Source organism: Triturus cristatus, chromosome 3_2, assembly GCF_964204655.1.
Source record: "Triturus cristatus chromosome 3_2, aTriCri1.1, whole genome shotgun sequence".
In the NCBI taxonomy this organism is placed as follows: Eukaryota; Metazoa; Chordata; class Amphibia; order Caudata; family Salamandridae; genus Triturus; species Triturus cristatus.
The window spans coordinates 625,691,875-625,718,215 of NC_140584.1; the positions used below are offsets into that span (position 1 = coordinate 625,691,875).

The following is a 26,341-nucleotide window of genomic DNA, read 5'->3' on the forward strand; positions in this document are numbered from 1 at the left end:
CTGTGTTGGTAATAAACGTTTTGCAACATCACATTTCTTTATTTACCAGGAACAAAGGTCTGGGTGATTGGCCATACTAGCGTCAGCAGATTGGCACAGTGGGCTGCGAGCAGGAAGTGGAGGCATGGCTTTCCAAACACCGAGATAACTTGGCTGGGGTACCCGGGCATTCGATGGAATGGGTTGTTGGACAAACTTCAGCAGAGACTGGGGGGAGTGACCAGTCCCCCCAACGTGCTGGTTATTCACCTGGGGGCAACGACCTGATGGCACTGGGCAAGAGGACATTGCTTCAAAACATGAAAGCCACTCTTTGCATATTAAGAAATCAGTTAGGGACATGTGAACTGTGGTGGTCAGAGATCACCCCATGGCTCCTGTGGCAGGGAGCACGATCTGGGGAAGCAATGGAGGCTGAGCGTAGGAGAGTCAATTGCGCGATGCGTAAATTCACCGAACAAATGGGGTTCGAATTCATAAGGCATGGTTTGCTTCATGCTAAATCCATAGGGTGTTTCGAGGACGATGGGATACATCTCTCCAGAATAGGCATGGACTTGTTCCTCCTGGACCTAGGGGAGGCCCTGGAAATAGCGGGATGTAAGTAGGAGCGCAGGCCTTGGTGGGGGGCCCTGGCTGCGACGGTCGCCACACCCAGGGCTGTGGCGGAGTTACATGGCGATCCAGAGGCGGAAAGGTACTCAGGGGTACCCTCTTCAGGAGCACAAAGGGTGCTGAGGCCGAATATCCCCAGGAAGTGTGTGCGGTGGACCCTGGGGTGCGACGGCGCCCCATCTGTCCTACGGGCGGTTGGAACCCTGTACAACCGGGGGTCGCTTGAACGCTCCGCCCATCGTAGGGGGGGCGTGAGTTATATGGTGGACCAATGGTTCACCAGAAGTGGGAGGGGCTATCCCCTCACCACAACCGCAAAGCACCGATTGGCTAAGACCACGATACAAGTTGGCCCATCAGGTGGTAGGCCGCGAGGGGCGGCTTGCCTTTGGATCGCCTGTAAGATAACCCACCATGTTGGCATATTTGGTATGCTAATAAACCTGCAGCAATTTTCTCCACCAAAAAGTTGTCTTGTCTGCTTATTTATGCTACCTGTATGTTGCTTCAGGAGGGCTGGTGAGTGTGGCTGATATTGGCACTATTGGATTTCCGCCGGAGCGGCTGACTGGCTGGTTAACGTTGGGGGGTGTTGCTGTCTGGTCCTGGCACAGGCTGGGGGCACAGCTCTGGCTGGTGCAAGGTACAGTTTATGGGTCTCTTCATGGCTCATTCTGCACACTCTGCTGCCTGACCCTGGGCGGTTTTACTTTGGACTGTATGTGGGGAGGTGATGCTGGTTGAGGTTTGAAGACTCAAGATGTAGGTAATTGTTGGCATCTTGGGGGGGCATTGCCCTTTCTTACACACCACATTTGATTGTCTGGTCCTTAGAAAATGCTTGAGGGGTGTATTGTTGGATGATTGTGTGCAGAGACGGGTGATATTGCTCTCTGGGCCAGGGTTTAGGAGTGTATTTCTGACTGCTATCTAGCTCAGTTTGAGGGGTGCGTTGTTGCATTGTTTGGGCGTCCATTCGATGCTGGACGCTGTCGAGGTGTGCATTACTGGAAGTCTGGGCTGCATATCCCTAATCAATGCTGGGCACGGCCAAGCGGGCCTGTGGTCTAGGTGCCGCGGCTAGTCATGGATTTGCATTCTCTCAATAGGGCCTTTGTGGCCGCCGGTGGTGCCCCCTCCGAGCTCCGGAACTGCAGTTCTCCGGCACAAAGACACGTCTGAGAGACTGGACTGGAGCCGGGGAACAAGAGGGAAGAACTTCCAGGGCGGCTCTCACGCGCACGGGCCAGCCATTGTACTGGGTACTCAAGGACGCGGCCTTCAAGAGAGCCAGAACCCTTCGGCCTCTGTCCCCACACCACCCCTCCGCCCCTCGGCTCCCTCTGTCCCCACACCACCCTCCGCCCCTCGGCTCCCTCTGACTTCATCTCTCTTCTTCCAGCTGTCTCCGTTCATCGCTTATTCTCGTTTCATTTGATCGCCTGCTCTCCCTGGTATCTCCCCTTATCTTTCTCCTTACGCGTACGCCCCACTCTTTAACCCCTTCAACACTGGGATCTGAACCGCAGAGAAACTGGACTCTTACGTGCAAACTCAAACTAGATTCCTGGGTGTAGATTTGAGCTGGGAGCTTGAGTGCACGGAGACTCGGTCTGGGCTCTGAAGAGTGGACTCAAGCTGGACTTTTGAGAGGAGACTCGGGCTGCTGGGCTCTTGCGTGCACTGCAGACTCGCACTGATCTTGTGAGAAGATGCACTCGGTCTCTTGCTACCCTTCAGAGAAAGGACTGGCGCTGGGCTCAGCCCATGCCGAGCTGGCAGGTGAAACCTTTGAGTACTGGGTGCGGAGTACAGGCTCGCGATGGGCTTCTAAAATCATACTGACCCTGTGATCAGGGCTTCAAGTGGGATGAAAAAACTGGGGGGTCTCTCAAAGGAGCGTGGTCAATGTAATTAAGGGCGTGGCTTAAAAACACGTAAGCTAAAAATCTGTGTTTAGCACAGTGTGCCGCCCGACTTGTATTTTGCTGTTCCTGCCACTGCGTCTAGATATATGATACAAGTCACATCATACCTACAAGTCAGGACTATTGGCTTTGTCAATGGATGCTAGTTGCATAAGATACATAAGCAGCAACTATGGCTTGTATATAATATTGAAAACACTTCCACTTAAAGCCCTGGTGGTGACACCGGGACAATGTTGCTGCTCCTAGCATTCAACAAGCATAGGCATAGCCAATAGGTCTCGCCTTTTGGGACCTTATGTGCTTAGCCAGAACTTTTGGCTATGTTGTAGAGCATTGTAGCTGCTGTGCATCATGTTGAAAAGTTATAACAAAAAGTGCTAAGCATTTTTGTTACCTTTATAAAAACCAAGACAACATTATATACAACTGAACAACATGATTAAAAAAAGATTTAAACATAAAAAATGTCTTCTATGTTTTTTTGTACTTGCACTGCTGGCAACTTCTTCCTGCCTGTTGTCATGCTTGTTTGTTATATATTTTTTTGTTATGGGGGAGAGGGACATTAATAATGGGGGAATGGAGGTTGTAAAACAGTAATTTAATTAGAACACGAGCAGCGGACGGACACTAGGGGAGAATCAACAGATGCCAGATTCCAAAGGCAGACTGACGTGATGCTTAGGTGGTGCGCTGATGCAAAATGATGGTGGTGAGTGATGTTTGGTGCTCAGGTGATGCCACTATATGGTGTGGATTGGAGGTATGTTGTGGATTGTGGAGTAGTGGAGTTGAAATATGTTGTTTGGTGTGTAATTATGTGGTGTGTATTGGAAATGTGTGGAGTTGAATTGTGTGGCCTGGAACTGTGGTGTTGAGTGAAATTATGCTTAGTGAAATTGTGTCATGGTGTGGAGTGCAATTATGTTGATTGATGGTATGTGGCATAGAGTGCATTTATGGGGAGTGTATTTATGTTGCATTGAGTAGAGTGTAATTATGTGGCGTGTAATTATGTGGCACTGAGTGGTATTATGTGGAGTGTATTTATGTTGCATTGAGTAGAGTGTAATTATGTTGCGTGTAATTATGTGGTACTGAGTGATATGTGGAGTGTATTTATGTTGCATTGAGTAGAGTGTAATTATGTGGCATGTAACTATGTCGTACTGATTGGTATTTTGTGGAGTGTGTTTATGTTGCATTGAGTAGAGTGTAATGATGTGGTGTGAAATTATGTGGCACAGTAGTATTATGTGGGCTGTATTTATGTTGCATTGAGTAGAGTAATTCTGTGGCGTGTAATTATGTGGCGCAGCGTTATTATGTGGAGTGTATTTATGTTGCATTGAATAGAGTGTAATTATGTGGTACTGAGTGGCATTACATAGACTGTATTTATGTTGCATTGAGTAGAGTGTAATGTGGTGTGTAATTATGTGGCACTGAGTGGTATTATGTGGAGTGTGTTTATGTTGCATTGAAAAGTGTAATTGTGACGTGTGATTATGTGGTACTGAGTGGTATTATGTGGAGTGTATTTATGTTGCATTGAGTAGAGTGTAATTACATGGTGTGTAATTATGTGGTACTGAGTGGCATTATGTGGAGTGTATTTATATTGCATTGAGTAGAGTGTAATTATGTGGCGTGTTATTATGTGGCACTGAGTGGCATTATGTGTAGCGTATTTATGTTGCATTGAGTAGAGTGTGATTATGTGGCGTGTAATTATGGGGCACTGAGTGGTATTATGTGGAGTGTATGTTGCATTCAGTAGAGTGTAATATATGGCGTTTAATTATGTGGCACTGAGTGGTATTTTTTGGAGTGTAGGTTGCATTGAGTGCAGTATAATTATGTAGCATATAATTATGTGGCACTGAGTGGTATTGTGTGGGGTGTATTTATGTTGCATTGAGTAGAGTGCAGTGCTTCAGGGTGAGAACTCCTTATTACAGGCACAAAGAAGCAAAGAAATGAAAAAGAGTGAGGGGATGGGTGGGGAGAAAAGAGACAGTATTGAAACACAGAGGAGGAAAGATAACTATTACCATCATCATCATGTTACTGCAGCCAGATGAAACAGAAATACACAGTAAAAGAGGAGCTCATAAGCCTGGAAACCATCATCAGGATGATCGCTCATAATAAGAAGCAGCGACGGAACAAAGGGACAGCAGTTAATGAAGCTATGGACGGTCCATCCAAAAAACAAAACTACCTAAAGCATTTGGTGCAGCATGGCTGTTGTGGTGTGCAGGAAGAAGAAAGTACAACGTATGTGGAATTTCCAGGGTAGTGGAAGTCAGACAAGGAGAGGTGTGGCGAAGGGAGGCACAGGAAGAAACACCTTGTGACCACGATGCATCATGGTGTGCAGGAAGGTTCTGGGTGGGGGTGAAGGATAGTGGGGGGCAGATAGAGTGGTGACCAGATGGTGCCCAGAAAAATAAAAACACCATAACAAGAACCTGTGACTGCTGTCATACCGATGCACCATGGTGTGCACGAAGGTTCTGGGTGGGGGTGAAGGATGGTGGGGGACAGATTGAGTGGTGACAGGTTGGTGCCCAGAAAAATAAAAACACCATAACAAGAACCTGTGACTGCTGTCATACCATTATGGATTGGTGTTCAGGCTAGATGGAGAAAGAGATGAATGGCAGCAGAAGACAATTAAAATGTTAGAGCCACCAAACATGGTGGCTTAAAGCTGGATGACTGAATAATTGTATGCGTAGGATGCAAGGTGGTGGGATAAAGCGAGGAACTTACAGAAAAAGTAATCCTGTGACCCTCAACGAAATATAGCATCCGCAACACGACAAAAAAAGAGAACAAAAAATAAATAAATGTAATTGCATCAGAAAGGGGGTCAGAGAAAAGAAGCAGCCCACAAGAAGGAACAGAAGTCTAGCTCCCTGTCTTAACTGCAACACCTTCTGCAAGCCAGAAGCGTGGTGTGTGAGTGGTTGCCAACTTTTATGGGAACATTTGAAATGAGTAAAACCACAGAAAGATATCCAGCGTGTTATGTGAACTGAAACACAACTTTAGAAACTTAAAATAATATGCCAGCTAAAGTGAGAAAACATCCTGATGAAACAACCCAAGTTAAAGCGACCGTGAAGTGAAAGCAGTTGCGCAAGCGTGTGTGAAATCTGACAGATTGCACACTGCGCGCTGCTGCTCGTAACCGCAAGCCGTAGGCCTTTTCACATGTACAAGCGTGTGAAAAGTCCAGAGCGATTCAAAGAGGTTGTTTTACTAGAGGCTCGACCTAAAAAGAGAAGGGAAATCCAGAGAGAAAATGACTCTCTTTAAAGGATTTCCCTTCCCCTACAACGCTCACCACGCGCACATTGATGTGCCTGCTGTCACTGCAGTCAGGAAAAAACAAGCATTTACAATGCAATGGTCTCGGCATTGGTAAAGTTAGAGCTATTGGCATTGCTCATGACAATTTTTTTGTTTATGTTTTTGTTTTTAAAACATTTAAAGAAACGGCATTGTTATTTACCATGTCAATAGCTTAATCACTCTCAAATGCGAGACCTATTGCATTTGCACCCACACACAGAGCCACCTACACACACACTGATTTAAGCTATTGACATTGTAAACAACAATGCCGTTTCTGTACATGTTTTAAAAACAAAAACAAACAAAAATAATGTCATGAGCAATGCCAATAGCTCTAACTTTAACAATGCCGAGACCGTTGCATTGTAAATGCTTGTTCCCATTCTACCTGTATATGGTGAAACTTAATGCATGACTATCTTTGAGCTCAGCTAGATTTTCTAAGGTTTATAAAACAACTGAAAACTTGGCTTGTCAGCTCCTTTGTTTAAAACTCATTTCCATGCATTTGTTCTGCCACCACATTTGACATTAACGTCAAAGCGCCAATTGGTACTTGTGAGCTTTATAAAATTATTAACATGAACCAAATTATTAACAGTAACAAAAGTATCCATCAGAAGAAAAGTTACTCAACTGCAGTAATGCTCTTTCTGGTGTATTTTCTGTCTAACCACAGATTCCTCACTCACCCACCCACCTCCCTATTCGGTGGAATGGACCTTTGGTCAATACTAAAAAAGATTCTGAATTAGAGATCTGCACACTGGCACAATCTGATTACTAAGGGCTCCACATCCACTAACGGATATCAGCTTGTGAAAGTGGCAGTTATATTGCAGCCCCTTAGAGAATTGATTAGAAAGGTCTTTGCCCAGGCACTTCCCGTGTACGTCTTGCGCAGCGGGATACCCGGCGGCTGTAAATAGTTACCTCCTTGTGCTGGGTGCAACGTTGGTGTTGTGGGCTGCTCCTGTGGCGCAGATGTCTTTGGCTTTGAGTCCTGCCCCTGCACTGTTTGTGGTGTCCCGTGTAGCCAGATCCCCGCGGATGTAAATAGGTGCCTCCAGGCGCTGGCTGCATAGTCAGCGGTGTGGGAGCTCCTGCCGCACTGATTTCTGGGGCTTCGAGTCCAGCCCCTGCACTGTTAGCGGTGTCCAGTGCAGCGGGTGTCCCGCGGCTGTAAATGGGTGCCTCCGGACTATTTTACTAGTAAACAAGCAGTCACAATTGCAGTTACCTTGCAGGCACTAGGGTCATGACTTGAATGGTGCAGCAGGTGCTGTGGCACAGGGACAAAAGGCCTAGGAAATCCACTGAATACAGATTATTATTGTCTAAAACGATTTTGTAAAAAGTGGGTTTTAAACCTGTTTTCTATTCCTTTTATTTTTAATTTTTTTTAAACTGCTGGCAGGAGGGGGGGGGACGCTCCTATAGCGGAGGAGCTGCTGCTGATTAGATCAGTTGCTGTTAACATATCTTAAACTCACTGCCTGGTATATTGCTCTTATAATTCACCAACATTTTATATTCTTTCTACTCTGGTAGATGGAAGAAAGGAAGTGAAAATATACTCCTTCATTTGAAATCTGCACATCAGTATTGTGCTTAGGAAACCAAGTGAAGGCGGGACACAGTTAGAGAAAGAAACAAACATAACAACAGAGACCAGTGAAAAACCTGGACTTCTGGTATTGTAGGACTAATGTCAGTGCCAGCGTGGAAAGGAGATAGTCTGCTGTTAGCAAAAATCCTTAAGCAAGTGTGGGGACAAAACACATGGCTGCACGAGAAATAAGTTAAACCTTCCTCAATACAACACCACTTGGCGAAGGAATGCACATCCGATGCCTCTCAGGCAATGAGCACAATAAAAGCTGCTTCTGCAAGTTCCATGCCATGTGACCAGTGAGTATTATGAGAAATATACTTGCCAGGGGCGGGAGTATGTAGCCAATGGGAAAAACCAGTTGAAGATCTGCAAGTTAAACATACACGATGCCCGTCGTAAATTAGGGAAGAATTTAATTGGCGACGCTTTGATAATGGCAGAGTCCGTACTGCATGCTCCTTTACATGAGGGCATCTATACAAGTAGAAGCTGCACATGCATCCCTACAGTTAGCTGAAATATTATACACAAGCACAGAAGCAGCCAGCGAGCACTAATCAAATGAACAAAGACAGCGACAACATAAACACAAATATTACTTCAAACTGAAGCGAAAAGTCCAAAAGATGTACGAAATCGTGCAACAATAAGATTAAACAAGTGAATAAACAATGTGCAATTATTTGTGGTGCTGCGACCCTTTCCCGTTATCAAGTTGAATTTATGTATGTGGGGCCTATATGCACTGGCAAGAGACCCTTAAAAACAGCCTCTCTGCTTTCCCAGAACCTAGCGCCGGGTCCAAAGAACACGCACAAAACCTATCAGTATATCATTTAGCTCCCAGCGATGCCTCCGAAAACTTGCTGGTTGCATCTGGACACTTTTTCATGAATGAACTATATTCTCTGTGGCATTTCACCCGTATGTGACAGCAGAGAGAAGTTTCACAGCAATGACAGGGGGAAATCTCGGTTTATACTAGGCTTGACCTAAAAAACAAGAATGGGCCAGAAACGCCGAGTCTGGTGAATGTTCAAATAGTCGCCGGTGTGTTAGAGGCTATGGAGATAGAAGGAGGACTAATATATGGTCCCTACCCGAGTTAAATAGCGGTCGCCATTGCAGTCTGGCAGTCCAGTAATGTGGATTAGTTGCTCGGGTTCGGGCAGATGCCCAAACACTATTAACATATGGATATGTTTAAAAATGAAATTAGTGACCAATCGCCGCTCTCTACACTCCAGAACTATAGCATAATAAAATGATATTTAAACAACGGTGTTATGGCATGCCAATCCTAAGCAAAGCTCCAAATGCAGAGACAAAATCAAATAAATGCAAGATACCTAGAAAACATTATTCTTGTAAGCATAACGTATAACAATTGTAACAAAATGTAAAAATGCTGAAAGCAAATTAAATGCCGATCTAAAACAGAAACAGAGTGGGTAAAAGCACGTTTGCTGGTGTTACGTCCAGAAACCAATGCAAAAAGCAGCTATTGGCATTGCTCCACGCCTCACCTCGTACTCAGTTGTTTCTCTTAGTCTGGTAGTCTGTTCCTTTCCTTCGCTCCTCGTCAGCAGTGAAACTGCATTAACACAGCTCCAATCATCTTCAGGTGACGGTACATCAACTCTGCGGGTAGCCCCCCCAGGAGTTTAGTGGGGATCCCGTCCAGAAGCTCGGGAGGAAGCCCCTCCAAGACATCTGCTGACAGACCCTTACCCACTGACTCCTAGAGCAGAGGGTCCGTGCCCAGGTAGAGCGCCTGAGCGTGCTTCCCCCCTCCGCCCAATGCCTGAAGCATCTCCTGCCACTCGTACTTCTCCTCAGCACGCAGCAGCAACTGATCCCTGTCCAGCAAGGCCCCCCAGGCTAGGGCGACTAGCTGCAACCAGCGGGCGGGCAGACCAATTAACAACCGCAGCAGCAAGGCGGGTAACGGCCGAAAAAGCCATCCCAGAGCGCGGCACCAGGGTGTCCGGGAGAAGTGCTGGGGCCATCCATCCCGTCACCTCTCGGAGCCCGCCTAAGACGGCACGCCTCAGACCCGATAGCCTGGAACTTCAGCATTTTGCTGTGGCCCAGCCGGGCACTGGGGAGTCTCGGGTGCGAGGACGAACAAGGTGCTTAAAGCAACCTACCAATCAACAAGGGTGTAGGGAAGCTCCGTTCCTTGTTGGCAGGTTGCTTAAACGGCCGCGTTGAAGCCGGGTTTCAGTATTGTTAGGGACTTAGATGGCCCCTCCTCATAGCGTGGCGGGCGGCTTGTCAGGCTCTCGGACATACAGCAACCCCTTCCCGTGTCCGACAACTGCTGGGCCTGTACGATGAGGAAGATGGCGTCGCAGCGGAAGTAGGCTGTCGGGAAGGGTCAATCACGTTCACATAGTTAAAGTGAGTGACTGCGTCACAGCAAAGAAATGGACATCGAAGAACACCTGGCCAGATAAAACCATGTGATTGGTATCATAGCAATTCCTATACATGGAGATGTGAAGTAGAGTGTGAGGTAACGATTGCACGATTTTATAAATACCTACCTAAGGGTTGGTCAGAAGCTTATTGGGTGTTGGCCGGACTATGTTTGAACAGCTCAGATGATTTTGGTTACGACTCCATATGGCAAGAGCACCCGGATCGGCTTGAACTGGAACTTGCAGCCGAAGCACAGCGCCGAGTCGCTGAAGACGGACACAGAAACGATGGGCCTTTCGAAGATGTGGATGGGGTCCAGGTGCGAGACGATGCAGCCTCCGGGCTGGTAATCGTTGATGACGAAGGAGATCAGGTGAGGGAGCAACGCCGGGACACCACCGCCTTTCTCCGAGGCACAGCAGAAAATGCCTCGGAGGAAGGGAGCGTCCTTTTCGGATTGGGGGGCGTGTTTTGCTGTTGTCTCCTCCCTGAGACTTCTCGCAAAAAACACGCCCCCCGATCCGAAAAGGACGGGGCTTCAACGGAGTGACTGGACCTCTTCTCCAGTGGCTGGCCAGCATTTAAGAGGCCAGCCAATGGAGAACAGGAGAGAAGAGGGGCGGGTGCAAGCCCCTCTTCTCAAAGTCACTCCAACTCATTAAATCTCGGAGCGAGACTGCGCAAGCGCAGCCTTTCGCAGCCGAGACCTAAAAACGGGACGCCTGTGCCAGGGCACAAAACAGAGCCCGATAGAGACCCATTTCGAGGCCCCCTTAAAAAAACTGCCAGTGCTCAGACCTAGTGAAACCCGGCCCACTTAAAGCCCTACCTGTGATCCTGAGTGGAGCTACTGCGGGTCCTGAGCTCAAGCACAGGTTGTGCTCCCGAGTGCCTCCTCACACTGAGTGCGGACTCACAGTAGGTTAAGAGAACAGACTTAAAGTGGTCTGAGGGGCACAGGCTTTCACTAGGACCTTGAGTGCTGACTCACACTGGTCACATGAATGAAGGCTCACACTGGGCTCCTGAGTGCCACTTACCAGGGGCTCAGAAGTATAGAATTCCGAGGGCTCCAGAGTTCAGACTCACACTGGGCTCCCGAGTGCCACTTACCCAGTGCTCATAAGTATAGAATCCTGAAGGTTCCAGAGTGCACTCACATGGGGCTCCCGAGTGCCAAATACCAGGGGGTCTTAAGTATAGAATCCCGCAGGCTCCAGAGTGCACTCATACTGGGCTCCCGAGTGCCACTTACCCATGGCTCATAAGTATAGTATCCTGCAGGCTCCAGAGTGCACTCACACTGGGCTCCAGAGTGCCACTTACCCGGGGCTAATAATTATAGAATCCCGCAGGCTCCAGAGTGCACTCACACTGGGGTCCCGAGTGCCACTTACCCGGGGCTCATAAGTATAGAATCCCGCAGGATCCAGAGTGCACTCACACTGGGCTCCCGAGTGCCACTTACCCGAGGCTCATAAGTATAGAATCCCGCAGGCTCCAGAGTGCACTCACACTGGGCTCCCGAGTGCCACTTACCCGGGGCTCAAAAGTATAGAGTCATGCAGGCTCCAGAGTGCACTTACACTGGGCTCCCGAGTGCCACTTACCCAGGGCTCTTAAGTATAGAATCCCGCAGGCTCCAGAGTGCACTCACACTGGGCTCCCGAGTGCCACTTACCCGGGGCTCATAAGTATAGAATCCCGCAGGCTACAGAGTGCAGACTCCCACTGGGCTACTAAGTGAAGGCACTCTGAGCTTGTGGATGCATACTCAGTAGCTAAGTGCTGACTTAGCTCTATCCTGAGCATAGACCTACACTCTGCTCCTGACTGCAAGCTCGCATTGAGCAACTCAGAAAAGTGCTTTGGGCCTCACAAGGGATATGGAAAGCACTACACATATATCACTGCAATACAATGCACTCAGCTGAGGATAGGTTGACAGGGTCCCCCCTCAGTAAGGATTATTACTAGGCTTTTAAGTGCAGGACACCCTGAGCCACCTGCAATCATGCACTAAACTTTGGGGTGCATACTTACAAGGAGCTTCTAAAAGTATACTAACTGTGTGCTCCTGAGTAGATCCCGGAGTGCAGACTCAAACTGCGCTCCAGAGTACATATTCGCAGTGGGCTTAAACCTGCAACCTCTTACTGGACTAGTGAAAACTCACCCTGGGCATGTGAGTGCATACTCTAAACCAACAAACCTGAAACAGGAACCGCTCAGGGGCCCTACTCGCAGGGAGGGAAAAGAGACCTTGAATCAAAAGACCGAGGGATACACTCTTCCTAACTCAATCGGAACGAACAACAAAGGGGTATCCCCTGCCTACATAGGAGGATTTCCTTATAAACAAGTACCCTGTCAGTATCAAAGAAAAGGAAAAGATTCCTTTTCTTTTCTTAGACCCTCACCCACTCAAGTAGTAGCATGCTTAATCATCAGGTCTCATCCTGGTCCCTAAAAACCAGGATGTGCTCAACCGTATTTCAGGGAGCACTTAGGCTATGTGCATTGCCAGGGTGCCTAAAAGATAAAAATACCTCACACCAACCTTGGTTTCCCTTTATTAACGGTTGTTTAGGTATGGTTAAAAAGTCTTAATCAGGGTTAAGGATATTCTGGTCCTCTGACCTTAATAAATCGTCGACATGTTTCAGCCCCTACACTAAGGCCACTTTGGTCCAGGACTTTCATTAGGACATCATCCACACACTACCCTGGGTGCACAATCACTCCACTTGAGTGAACAAGCAGCATTAACTTGCATGTAAGCTAAATATATACTTGCCTTTCAGTATCTGTAAGGTCTTGATTCCCTACTGGGAAATCCTAACAAGCCGGGTGGAGAGCTAGCATTCCAAATAGGTAATAAGCAGGCGCGGCCAGCACAGGTAAGAGTGGTAGGGCGGAGCAAGGGGGGCGGGGTGGAGGGGGTCAAAGACAATGAGATAGGTAAAACTAAAAAGAAAATTAATAAAACCACTCATCTTGCGCTCGTCGCATCCCCGAGTCGGCGATGCGGCGAGCTCAAGGTAAGTGGCTGCATTTTTTTCAATTTAATTTTACCTATCCCGTCATCTGTCGACTTATTCCCGCCACCCCTTCCCACCGTGCCCCGCCGCTCTTACCTGTGCCGGCCGCGCCGGGTAAAAAGCAGAATTCTGCCCCTGACAAATGTGTGGTTACGGGTGAATGCTACCCCCTCCTCCCAAGTGGATTGAAATCTGGTCTACCTTATGTTTTACCTACTCTTGCATTCCCTAAGAGGATTTGGTTTGCCCAGGATGGTGTGTTTCGGTAGTTTTATCATGCAACATATTACTCATCTATAGTGCTTAGTGTGAAATAGTTGCTCCTATGCAGTTCTACCAGTTCAGATGGTGGGTGCACCACGACAGAGCTGTGGAGTTCAGGTCGAACGTAGTGCAAATTTCATACAGTGCCTATCAGCAGACCATAAAGAGGTTTGGAATATATGCTCATGCAATACTTGGCCTCTCTGCAGAGCGCACAGCATAATGGAAAGGTGGGCCAATTGTAATTGTGATTATATGCTAAAGGGTGGGAAGGAGGAACACAGTTGTCAAAATACTGGCAGGGTGAAAGTTAAAGAAAAGACAGTGCATACAGGTGAGTGCAATGTGTGTGTAGGGGGATGGTGAAGTGAAGGAGATGCACGCAAGTATGTGCAAGAGAGAGTGAAAGGAGGGTGTTGAGAAAAGAGATGTGAGGCATGCAGTGTTTTGGAAAGCTATGAGGAAAAATAATTGGCTGTGTGAATCTGCTCAAGTTGTGAGAGTAGCGCTTTTCTTTTTCTAAGACATTCTTTTATTTGCATGTATATATATATATATATATTTAATATTTATATAATAGCATTTATAAAGCGCCTGGTTACACCACTGGTGTGTCCCTGCACTCAGCAGCTCTATCAGACAACTACGCAGATAAAAGAGGGAAGAAAGGGTAAAGGGGTCAGGGCTCATGAAGAAAACCAGCTATTCATTCAAAGCTGGAAGAGCCACGTCTTTATTTTTTTCCGGAAAAGGCTCTCTGATGATTCCGCATGGAGGAACAGGGGTAGGGCATTCCAGGCTTTTGCTGCCAGATAGCCAAAGGAGCGAGCGCCTATTCGTGTTTTCTTTACCATGGGAATTTTGACCAGGTAAATTCCAGTGGATCTAAGGTACCGTTTTGGATTATAAGGAACAAGAAGGTCCCGTAAATAAGACGGGCCTTTGCCCTGCAAGGCGCGATGGCAGAAGCATAGCGCCTTGAAGGAAATTCTTTTCTGAATAGGCAGCCAATGTAAGGAGTCAAGGGCTTTCGTAGAAGAAGCTCTCCTGAATAGATGGAAATGTTAAGCATGACATCTGTGGCCCTCAATTTAACATACACAGAAGGGGAGGAAGGAATGCATTTCTAGCACTCACAGTAATCTATCCACATCGTGTTACTGCTCCAAAGGAACCCCCTAATGGGAGAAGCGTGTGAGGGTGCTTTATTTCTTTTGGCCAGTAGATGGCGTTTTCCCAGGAGCTTCAATGCAACGTCTGTGGTTTCGGATTGGCGGGAAGTGGCACCTTGATGGCCTTCCTGTTGAAGGGCAGCAAGGCAGGCGCGCTCCTGCTTGCTGCTGTGCATTTCTTTCTTTTTTGCTCTGCCCACAATGCCTCTCTTAAGAGCTTATCACAGTTTGTCAAAGTGCGTCGTTTAGCTTTACACTTTCTATCCACTTGTATGTGGCTCTGCCCTCCACAATTCCGGATATACCGTGACATTTGAAAATGCTCAGAATAATTTACCAAGGATGAACTTAATTAGACAATATTGACAGTCTTTTAGCATTTCGGTTTTCTCCTATTTTGCATTTTCATTGGCTTTGCTAGAGAGTGGAAGATTCTCTCTTGTACTCACCATGGCCGATCAAGTCGAGCAGGCTGTTCGCCTGCTGGAGTCCGCCGGCAGACTTGACCTGCTGAAAGATGTGCCCTGCAAGATTGGTCCCCCCGTGGTGGCTGCTGCCGTGCTGGTCTGGGCGCCGGAGCGCAGGCCTTCAACATCCTCGGAGGTAAGGGCGATGGACACTCACGTTTACAGAGAGAGGCCCCTCAGGTCCGGCGGGAGGCTGTTGGCTCGGATGGGGTGAAGTGGCGCGCATGCCTGCTCCGGTGCTGCAAGACCGGGAAAAGTGTGGGACAGCTGCAGGCGAGGCCCCAGGAAAGGGCGGAAGGGCCTCGCCAGTGGCTTTGATAATCGAGGCAGGCTGGGCATCCCGTGGTGCAGCGAAGGCCCCGCAGTCGTACGCAGGGGGTGTGCCCCTGCAGAGAGAGGTGTTGTGGAAGTAAGAAGTACGAGCGGGAAACGTTGCACTTAATTAAAGTGTTTATTTGAGGAATAAGTATTCAGAAGAAAGCAGCCCACGACCGGTCACTCTGGCGCTTTCGTCGTAACTGTCTAAGTGGACAGTTACAGCTAGTTGGACGAGAACGCCAGAAGGCCAAGCGTACATTAAACAAATACATTGCCCGAGGCGAGCGCACGAGAATAACAAGTTGCTCTTAAAGTGAAAAGAGCAACTTGTTACCATAACATCATCCCCCTTATTTTAACAAAAAATAAAAGATGAAATTGTATTACAATAAATTATAAATATGAAATGTGACATGAGGAAAGACGTGGCAACAAATAAACACAGCAAAAAGCAGTACACATAACTATGAAATCACATAAAATAAAAATCTTAAACATTTTGAGGAACAGAAACATTGCGATGTGATCTGCGAGAGAAAAGAGGTGAAGTATAAATACCAGGTGATGATTGCAAGGTAGGTGAAGGACTTTGACAGGGCATGAAGGCTGGGGACATGACATTGGAATAATCATTGGGAACAAAATCCTCATGAAAGGGAAAATCTCTATCTGATGAATCAGAAGGTGAAACATTGTAAAAGAAGTCCATACCAGAGTTTTCTCCATCCAATTCTGAAACATAAGAACCTCTATTTTTTGCAGAAATGATTTTTATAGCTTGCTCATGGGTAATCTTTACAAGATTCCTTCTGTTCCACCACCCCCTTCCGTTTCGCAAAATTGCACTTTTAGCCACTTGAATGACTCTGACAGGTAAAGTAAATCTGGATTCACCTTTCTTAACCCTGTTAGGTTTTTTGGATTAAAACCCAGTCACCCACAAAAAATGCAACATCTTTTGTGTTTTAGCAATTTTTATGGTATAGAGAAATTGCATTAAGTTTGCATTTGACAGCATCTTTAATTTTTTGCAAATCCTCTTGGCAATTAACAGATGTGTTGGTCATGTATTTAACCCAATGAGGGCATAAATGTGAACTGGCAACTCTGTTCCGTAGTAATTTGAAAGGAGAAATGCCAGTGGCACTGTGAGGAGTAATATGATAAGTCTACAATTTCTGTTTTAAAAATTCTTCCACCTGAAACCCACCAGACAAAGCGGTCTGAATTCCCTCTTTCAAAAATCTGTCGATGCGTTCAACTAGACCGTTTGATGAAGGAGAATAGAGTGCAACAGTGAGATGTTTGATGTCAAGGTCTTGAACAAATTTTATCATCTAATGTGATTTAAATTGTGTGCCATTATCTGTAACAATTTGTCTGGGTGGACCTTCAATATCAAAAACACTTTTCAAGAATTTGATGACAGCATTGGTGTCAGGAGATGGTACAAAATCAAAATATACCCACTTGGAGAAATAATCAATTAAAACTAAAAGGTGTCTTTTGCTTGCGGGAAGAAGATCAAAGGGGCCCGCAAAGTCTAATGCAATTTTTTCCCAAGGGGAATCAGGTAAGGGAACCATATGAATATTAGATTCAAATGTTCTCCAATGCTTGTCTGAGATCAAACAGGTGCTGCAGTTAGAAATCCACATTTTTACTTGAGAGTCAAGACCTGGCCACCAGTAGAATTGTTTTAAATTTCGAATTGTGGCTGACAAACCCATGTGGCCCTAATGACTCTTTTTGAATAACAAAAATCTGAGATTAGAGGGTGGAACTAATGAATCATGACAAAGTAAACATCCATTAACAATTGACAACTCATCAGAGACCTGTGCAAAGGGTTTGATGTTAGGAGAGATGTTCCTTTCATGAGGCCAACCCAACCTAATGTAGGATATAACTGTTAAATATCACTAATGTGAGCTACAACGCACTCTACTTCATCAGGTACAGGTGAAGATGTATCATGGATAGGCATTCTTGAAAGACAATCTGCGCGTCCATTCTTGCCACCAGGTAAGTACTTGATTGAAAAGTTATACTCATGTAACTTTGAAAGAATGCGCACCAACCTGGCTGAAGCTTTACTTGTACCATTGCCATTAAGCATGAAAATGAGAGGCTTGTGGTCAGTGAAAATTACAAAGTGTGTTCCCAAAAGAAAGGTCTTAAATTTCTCAACCACCCATGTGCAAGCAAGTGCTTCTTTTTCGATAGTGCTATAAAATTTTTCTGAGGCTAAAAGAGATCATATAGCCAATCAGCAATAATTGTGATAGGCGCACCTGAATCTGCCATCATATCTATAACAACATGAGCTACCATAGCCTGACAATATGGACCTTTGATAGATATTTGATCAGAATTGTCATCAGAAATTGTGACAACCATTTTAGCTAAATCTTGTGTACATGTGTCAGGTGAAACTTCAAGAGAACTAATTCTTATATTGTTTTTGCCAGTTTTGCAAACTGACATAAAGTGACCCATCTTACCACACTGTGCATCTTTTGAAGGAAGCAGGGCAATTTGGGTTATTACCCAAATGATTACGTGAACCATATCTGAAACAAAAATTGTTAGGTTTCTTAAACGGAACTCTGTTAAATCTGCTTCTATTATCAATTGCTGAAATATGAACACTTTCATTAGATACAACTGATACTGAAGAGCTGGGAGGAGAAGAATCATTTGAAATTACTTTAGAAGAGATCATGGATCTTTCTATGCCTTTAGCTATTTCTATTGTTTTGCTTAGTGTGGGATCTCTACAACCTATCAATCTTTCTTGAATCTTTTTAGAGGAGCAATGGTAAACAAATTAATCCCTTAAACAGGTATCTAACACAGCCCCAAAATTACATGTTGATGCTAAATGACTCAAAACAAAAATGTAATCTTCCACAGATTCATCCATTTGTTGTTTCCTTTTCATGAAATTGAAGCGTTCTAGAAGTATGCTAGGTTCCTCTGCAAACTTCCTTGTAAGTCTTGCTAAACCTTCAGAATTAATGTTCCATCCTTCTTGTGCTCCTGAAGGAGGTTGAATTTGTGGTAAGTTATTAAATACTCTTTGACCTTCGAAACCCAAATGACCATATAAAAGCGCAAATTTCCTTTTTGCATCAAATTCAGTTGCATCATTGGCTACCAAGTAATTTTGAAACAAGTTGAGCCAATGTTTCCAAGGAATAGTCGGTTTGCCAGGAGAAGGCAGGAAATCAGATATATTTAATAAATGATTGATGGATGTCAACTTGATAAGAATTTGAGAGAATAGCACTGAAATCTGTGCTTCTCACTGTAAATGCAGGCAAGTATCAAAATATTTTCTCTGAATTTATTTAAAAAAATAAATGTTGATGAGCCTTTAAAATTTGCTGTCCCTTTAAATGTTACTAGTAATTGAAATGAATGCTGGCCGTGTTAAAACAATGTTAATTTCTGAGACTGTGGCTGAAATAACCTTCAATATCAATTAAAAATGAGTAAATGTGAATGGTGTGCCTATCACCGAAGTACAGGCAGGTCTTACCGGCTTCAAAGTGTCCCATGCGTTGAAAGCGCGATGTTTTTCTCCATGCAAATTCAGTTTGAAGTCGAGAGAAACAACGAAGAAAGCCCGTGTTGCTGAGCAACTCACTCTGTTTGGAGATACGGTGCGCGCGATGACCAAATTTCCCAGAAATGCACTCACACACCCCTTTAGTCATGCGCGAAGCGTCATGATGTCAAAGGGGAAGTGAAGATGTTATTTTCTTGTCATTTGCGCGATTTCTCCAGAGTGTTTGGATGGGCTGTGGTGAAACGGAGGTAAAGATGAGGCTTTTTCCTTTAAACTGATTTAAATTCTTCTCTTACGATCGGTGGGCTGCTTGAAAGCCATCTCGTCGCCAAATGTGGAAGTAAGAAGTACGAGCGGGAAACGTTGCACTTAATTAAAGTGTTTATTTGAGGAAGAAGTATTCAGAAGAAAGCAGCCCACGACCGGTCACTCTGGCGCTCTCGTCCTAACTGTCTAAGTGGACAGTTACAGCTAGTTGGACGAGAACGCCAGAATGCCAAGCTTACATTAAACAAATTCATTGCCCGAGGCGGGCGCACGAGAATAACAAGTTTCTCTTAAAGTGACAAGAGCAACTTGTTACCATAACAGATGTTATGGCCTAATGATGATGGTAGGAAGGGCGGCGCCGTGGAGCCTGCGGCCCGTCCCATTTACGAGGTACTTTGAGGAAGGGGCTTGGAGCAAGGGGGTACGGGGGGGGGGGATTTGGAAGGGAAAATCCATCAACTGAGGACCAGGAGGTCCACCAAAGCACCCTGGCCCAAAGTGGACTTTAGTGAAGTCTATGCACAGTGGCTGGGGGGGTCTCAGAAGGTGGGGCGGGTTTAGGGGTAGACTGGGATCAGGACTCTTGGCTTGTGAGAGCCCCTTTGGGCGCTAGAGAGGGGTTGGCTAAGGGTTCTTCGCAGGGGGTTACAGGGGAGGGTGCAGCACAGCCTAGACAGGGGGTTCTGGCAGCAGGGTGTCTGGTTGCCTTAGAGTGGAGCGTAGGGGGAAGACCTGGAGGGGGGAATGTGTCCAGGGCTGTGTCCCCAGGCAGTCGGTGGGTCGTAAAGCCCCCGGGCAGAGTCTATGGGATAGAGGATTGCCGTTGGCCCCGTGGGGGTGGGTCAATGGTTGGGGTAGATGGGTGGGTTTGGATGGCACAACGTTACACAGGGCGCTAGCCCCCAGGTAATGTGGCTTAGCAGGGGACAGAGATAGAGCTGAATAGGGGTTTTGGCTGGACCAGCACACAGGACCATGTTCTCTTTTTGCAGGACGACGCGTGTTCAGGGAGGCCCGACTCGGGTGGGCCACATTCGGCCCGTTGGCCTGAGGCGAAGAGTCAGCAATGCCGCGTGTGGCTAGCTGGCACGTGACGTTGGACAGCAAGACCACTGCCACGAGTGGGTACAGTGCAACCCAGGCGGTGCAACGGGTGGAAGGATTTCGAGCATAATCCACCCCCCTGGACAAGGTAATACATTCACCCCACCGGCATTAGGTAGGGAAGGGCAGGGCCAGCCCCCCGGGTAGAGCAGGGCAGGTTTGTGAGGATGATGAGGTAGAGGTACAGAGAGGGCTAGATTACGATGAGTACAGCTTGGAAGAAGGGGAATTGAGGGAAGAAGGTAAGCTCAATGGTGGTAGGAGGGAGCGTTAGCGGGCTCCACTAACGTGCTTCCTAGTTTCTTCCAGGAGGAGATGGGGCAGCGGCGCAAGGCGGTGCCGGAGGGCCAGGACTCACAGCAGGCGGCAAAAGCGGTGGGCCACTGAGCGGGCACTGACATTGGCACCATGTAAGAAGACAAAGCAGGCGCACACAGTTATGAGGAAGCAGGGGGCAGCGGGGGGCACCTTCAGCCACATGCAGGAAGTTTCGGTTGGGTTGGAGGCCAGACAGCCTACAGCAAGTGGGGAGGCCCACGTGACTATGGTATCTATCGGGGTCGAGGCTGGGGAGACCCATGCCTGCGGGGAGGCCCGCCTATGGAAAGGGCGTTACGTGTGGGACACTAGGATAGGGACCAGTGGTGGCTGGTGACATTTGAAAGTGGTGAGGCGTAAAATTATTGCCATGGTTCACAGCGGCCAATGAGCACGATGAGAAAAACAGCACTTGAGACGTGCAAGACAAGTCGAGAGCACAGAAGGCTGCATAGAATGAAAAGACGTACAATTCTTTTCTGTAATAGTTATCAATTTGGACAGATAGCAATAGTGTTTTCGCCTAAAGAACTACCTGACAACATGCATGTTTATCGCCCAGGCCACCCATCCATTTTAGCTTGAACTATGGCGTCTCTGATCTGAGCGCTGGTAGTGGAGAGCCAACCATAGCAACAAATCAAGACTAATATGAGTACTGGTACTTACAAAAGCACATTATGTCCAACCCACAAGCACAAAGGTGCACGCCGGGTAATTCATGGAACACTGCAGACACACCTTCGGGGGGAACTCTCCTGGCCAAACAAGCAAAAACATTACAGCTTTAATGGAGGCTACTTAAGGGGGAGAGACATCACGTGTAAACCTCTTGTAAGGCCTCAGATTGAAGACCCCCCTAGACAAGAATGTTGTTGGACTCCACACAGACTGAGATCATAGGTCACTACATGCAGAAGGCATTCCAGAAAATAAAATGGGCCTAGAGGGGGGAGAGAGACAGAAAAAAACAATACAGAATACTGCAGGAATTGCTTTGCCCCTAAACTGCTCTGGTGTTGAGAAACAACAGCACAGTCAGCTGCAAATCAATATGCAACAGCGGGTGGGAGCAGGGCGCTTATTGTTGCAAAGGCAGCTGGAAATGAGGGTTTTTTTCCCAATGTGTAAATAGCACATGTAATTTAATCCAATATCATAAATTATATGTGGGTCTTTGCAGAGGGAAGCTACGTTTCTAATCATCAGAAATCTGTGCTCTGCACGGAAGGCACCAAAAACCCACTAACCTCCAATCTCCAAAACATCTAGTTTGTCAAAAAGGTTAAAAGATCGTGACTCTAATATTTTTTCTGCGTAATGCAATCCCCGGTTTTTAACAAGCTCACCCACCAAGCCGGCAGAGTCACCAGGGAAGGCATGCTGAGCAAGTGGGGGGGGGGGGACAACGGGTTGTGCTCTGCGTTTTCCACCTTATTCGCCTACATGCATAAAATATAAATCCTACAGTTATTAATGGACGGGTATTAAGTATACGTCCTGTCCTGTCTGCACTAAAACAGAGGTCTTAATAGCGTAAAACGGCTGCATAATTTTGCCGGTCTGCACGGTGCAACACGCCCTGCCCCCAAACACACACTAGATTCCAAGACCACCTTCTCATCATTATGTTTAATTTGTCCCTAAACTGACGCGTGATCCCAAAGGGCAAAGGCAACTTGTTAGCAATACAAATAAATGCGGCCGAGAAGATCAGTGAATTCCTATAATGATGCCCGATCTGCATGCAGTGTGCAGAAGAGCAGTGACAGGGAAGAATTACTCTCTATTACTGGGGAAAATACCCATCGTGAGACGTGCACTAACAAGACTAATCTCAGTGCTTAGATGCACACCATCTTTCACACAAGTAAAAAAAAAAAAAACACTAGAAGCAGCAGCAAATAGCAAACAAACACACCGTGTTTCTCTCCAAGCGCAATAGCTAGTTCCGGTGACAATGGATATTTGTAAACGCAGGTGGCGCAGCTGCAAATCGATCGCCTATTGTTTCATTAATCTGGTGGGAACCTTTTGACGAGGAGCCAAGACCCCACCTTGGCCTTCTCCAAACCTGCTTACGTAAATCAGTACCTATGGAGCAATCTCACAAGTTAGCGCAGAATGAAGGCCCCAACTAGTGGTGTAAAGATTTTACACTCGCAATACACGAGGGGGAGGGGGGGATTACACGCAGCGTCCATATGCAACCTTTCTATTTACAAGAAGACAGTAAATGGAGAACTTACATAAGAGCTATTTTCCCCGGTCACTCAGTGTACATCTTCTTCAACAATTCACTCTTTACAATAAAGTATCGCCCCCCCCCCCACCAGATACAGTGGTGTGACTGAAGAAAGAGCATAAAGCGCAAAGAAAAACTGAAAATAATCATTCGGCGCTTTCACCTCCTCCCCCTTCCAGGAGGAAATTCTGCCTCAGACAGAATGTCACAAACAGTCCCGAAAAATGAGTGAGAAGTAAACGGTGAATACAGGAGCGAGGTTTCTGCTAACCCGCCTCGTATGACTATTACTAAAGAAGCCGCCACTCACCGTCCGCTCGCCCGTGAGCTGTTGCAGGTAGTCCTGGATTTTGCTCATCAGCTCGTGGGAGCTAATGGCGATGATCTGTAGGTAGCCTGGCTTGAACTTGTATCTTTTCAGGAGCGCCTCGGCTCGGACGCAGAACGGGCAGGTCGGCTTTACTGGAGGGGACAAAAAATAAATGAAACTTACCTGACCGGGTCCCGGCCACGCCGCCTCTGCTCCTCCTGGGCCGGGTTCCACGCCGCCTCTGCTCCCGCCTGTCCTGGTGCTATGGACGACGCAAAATCAAGCAGGAAGACTCTGAGTCCCTACTTTATCATTAACGGCAGCCCCCGTGCCCCAATTCAGCTCTCGGTAACTTTAAAGACGTAAACCAACCTGCTGCGCGCTCGTTTCAAACCACCACGGCTGTAGGCGCCTTTCTTTTCCATCAACTGTGTCGGGAAATAGGGGCTCCCAAAGTTGTATAGCCACTCCCCCCGCACTATGCGCCAGCCCTGCCCCTTCCCATTATCCTGAATGGTGCTCCACTGACCGCGCCCTGGGCCAATTCCTTAGCGCCCCATTTGAAAGCCATGCCTTGCCGCTTTATGCAGCCACTCCCACAAGGCTGATGTCACCAGCCTCCTTGCTTGCCTCGAGGGCGAGGAATAATCCTCGCCCAACTTTGCACATGCGCTCTTGCGCAGGAAGACTCTGAGACAAGCACAAGAAAAAGATTTTACATAGTTTCACTGAAACTATGTAAAATCTTTTTTTTGTTTCACGGGGGAGCACCAAACAGTGAGGCTTCTTTTAAAACGGCTCCATGATGTTCATTGAACACCATGGAGCCGTTTTAAAAGAAGTGCTTCATTCTCTCTCCCTTTAGTTTTCCCCGATGCTGGTAGGTAGGGCAACGCCCACTACGCCCCTTAATACCAGCCGCCCCGGTAGACTCTGAGGCCCCACCGGTGCACACGGTGCAAGAGACAGCACCTCCAGCAGCAGGGAGGGAAGGCAAGGGGCAGGCGTGGGTGGGACAGGGGACAAGGGTGACAAACAGGACTCTGGGGTTAAAAAGGAGAGCATAGAAGTCAAATTCAAGAAATTACCTCACATGGGGATGGCGAAACCTTTGGGAAGGCATCTAATGCCAGCAACAAAGGAGAAAATCTGGATTTTAAAGCTCCTACATAGAGAGCTCCGCTCTAAGGAGGGGTCCAAGGAGGAGTTAGAACTGTCCAAACGCCCATGAGGACCAGTCACGATTGAGAACTGGACCGCAGCTTTCCTCATTTATGCCAGCGTCTACTGCGAAAAATTCCCTGAGAGAGCGATCGCCATATTCAAGTACATGGATGTCATTAGAAAGGCGCATCAAAATTTTGGGGGCAACGCTTGGGTCCAGTACAATGAGGAATTTCGGGCCGTATAGCGGTGGACCCGGACGCACAATGGGGCGAGTTAGATACAGATCTATGGCAGCACACCATGGGGCCAGCAAAATTCAGCAAGACCATTTTTACAGCAAGTGGCTTGCCAATAGTCTGCAAACCCTTTCAGGGTCGCCCCACCTGAGGCGGGATTGGGGGGCATCAGAAATCAAGGGACCCAAATGGTAGTGTGCTGGGACTATAACAAAGGCCTATGCACAAGAGAGCTCAGCAAATTCCAGCACGAATGCTCGAAATGCTCAGGCAGACACCTTTTGGTTGCCTTCTTCTCAGCCGGTACTCCCACCGCCACGGGCTACGGGCATCAGCATGGAAAGACGGGGAATCAGGGCAGGGGCACCCCAGGGGACCTGATGCGGACAGGGAGGGGGGTTCAGGCCTGGTAGAGGAGCACAGGTACCTGGGGGGAAAAACTCATACACCCATTAACATTGGAAAATTGGCTTTCTGGCACTCCTTTTATGATAGGACTGATGACGCAGCGGTATTGCTACAGGGGTTTAAAGATGGTTTCAGGCTGGGTTACAACGGCCCAAGAGTTCGCCTTTGGGCGGACAATATAAAATCAGCGGCAGAGCACCCCAAATTGTTTGCGAGAAATTGTTTAAAGAAATACAGGAAGGGAGAATGGCAGGCCAGTTTGACACATGGCCCATGGACCGGTTAGCAGTGTTACCTATTGGGGTGGTGCCCAAGAAAGAAGCAGGGCAATATCGTTTGATCCAACACTTGTCCTGGCCAGGTGGCCAGTCAGTGAACGACTTTATCCCCGCAGAGCAAATGACGGTGACATATTCGTTGGTGGAAGTAGCCCTAGCCTTGGTGGAGAAGGTTGAAAGGGGGGGCGATGATGGCAAAAAGCGATATCAAGTCGGCTTTCCGTCTGTTGCCGGTACACCCTGATGACTTTGAACTGTTGGGGATTCAATTTGAAGGGAAATGGTTTGTTGACGAGGCTCTTCCTATGGGTTGTTCCATTTCATGTGCCCTCTTCGAGTATTTCAGTACCTTCCTGCAATGGTTATTCACATGGCACACAGGGGTGGACCACATAACACACAACCTGGATGATTTTTTCTTTGTGGGGACTGCTGGGTCAGCAGAATGCCAGTACTCGCTTGACAGATTCCACGGTTTGAGAAAACAGTGGGGCCACGACAGTGTTGGCTTTTCTGGGCATCAAAATTGACCCAGCAGTAGGGGAGGCCCAGTTGCCGGAGGACAAGAAAACTAAAATGGTGGCTTTACTTGACACGATGCTGGGGAAAAAGAAAGTGACAGTGTAAGAGGTCCAGACGCTTTTGGGGCATTTAAACTTTGCATGCAGGGTGCTGCGAGAAGGGAGGACGTTTTGCAGGCACATAGGTTTGTCTCTTTTGGCCCTTCCCTTCCCTCACCACCATGTCTGTCTGAAAGTGGGGGTACGGGAGGACTTGCGTATGGGGAAGGCCTTTTTACACAACATTAATGGCATCCCCCTGGCATCCTGGGTGGAGATGGACTGGGTCGTGCAGATTTTCTCTGATGCTGCAGGGGCCTGCGGTTTTGGCCTGTACTGGCAGGGACACTGGTGTGCCGAGAAATAGCCTGTAGAATGAAGGGTGGGCAGACGTAGCATCGCCTTTTTGGAATTTTTTCCTTTGGTTGTGGCGGTCATGTTATGGTGCCCTCAACTGTCCCATAAAAGAGTCCTTTTCCGGGTAGACAACATGTCAGTAGTGCAGGTGGTCAACATGCAGTTGACCAGGGAGCCACAGCTGTGGCAGCTGCTGCAAGTGTTTGTTCTGCATTGCCTGAGATTTGATATTGCCTTCAGAGTCCAGCACGTTCCCAGAGTGGACAATGACATTGCTGATGCTTTGTCTCGTTCGCAGTGG

The 26,341-nt window shown here is 47.3% G+C and overlaps 1 protein-coding gene across 2 annotated transcripts in view; it reads right to left on the reverse strand.

The window, feature by feature from the left end:
• The window catches only part of FADS1 (fatty acid desaturase 1), a 401,042-nt gene that overhangs the window by 314,824 nt on the left and 59,877 nt on the right, over positions 1-26,341 (reverse strand). Inside the window, exon 1 of one of the 2 annotated variants that reach the window (XM_085648549.1) lies at positions 14,878-15,014. The exons of the other annotated variant lie outside the window; for it this stretch is intronic. The gene's annotated coding sequence lies outside the window, so the exon portion shown is untranslated. Of the gene's footprint in view, positions 1-14,877; positions 15,015-26,341 lie in introns of those variants that run through there. 2 annotated transcript variants of the gene reach the window in all.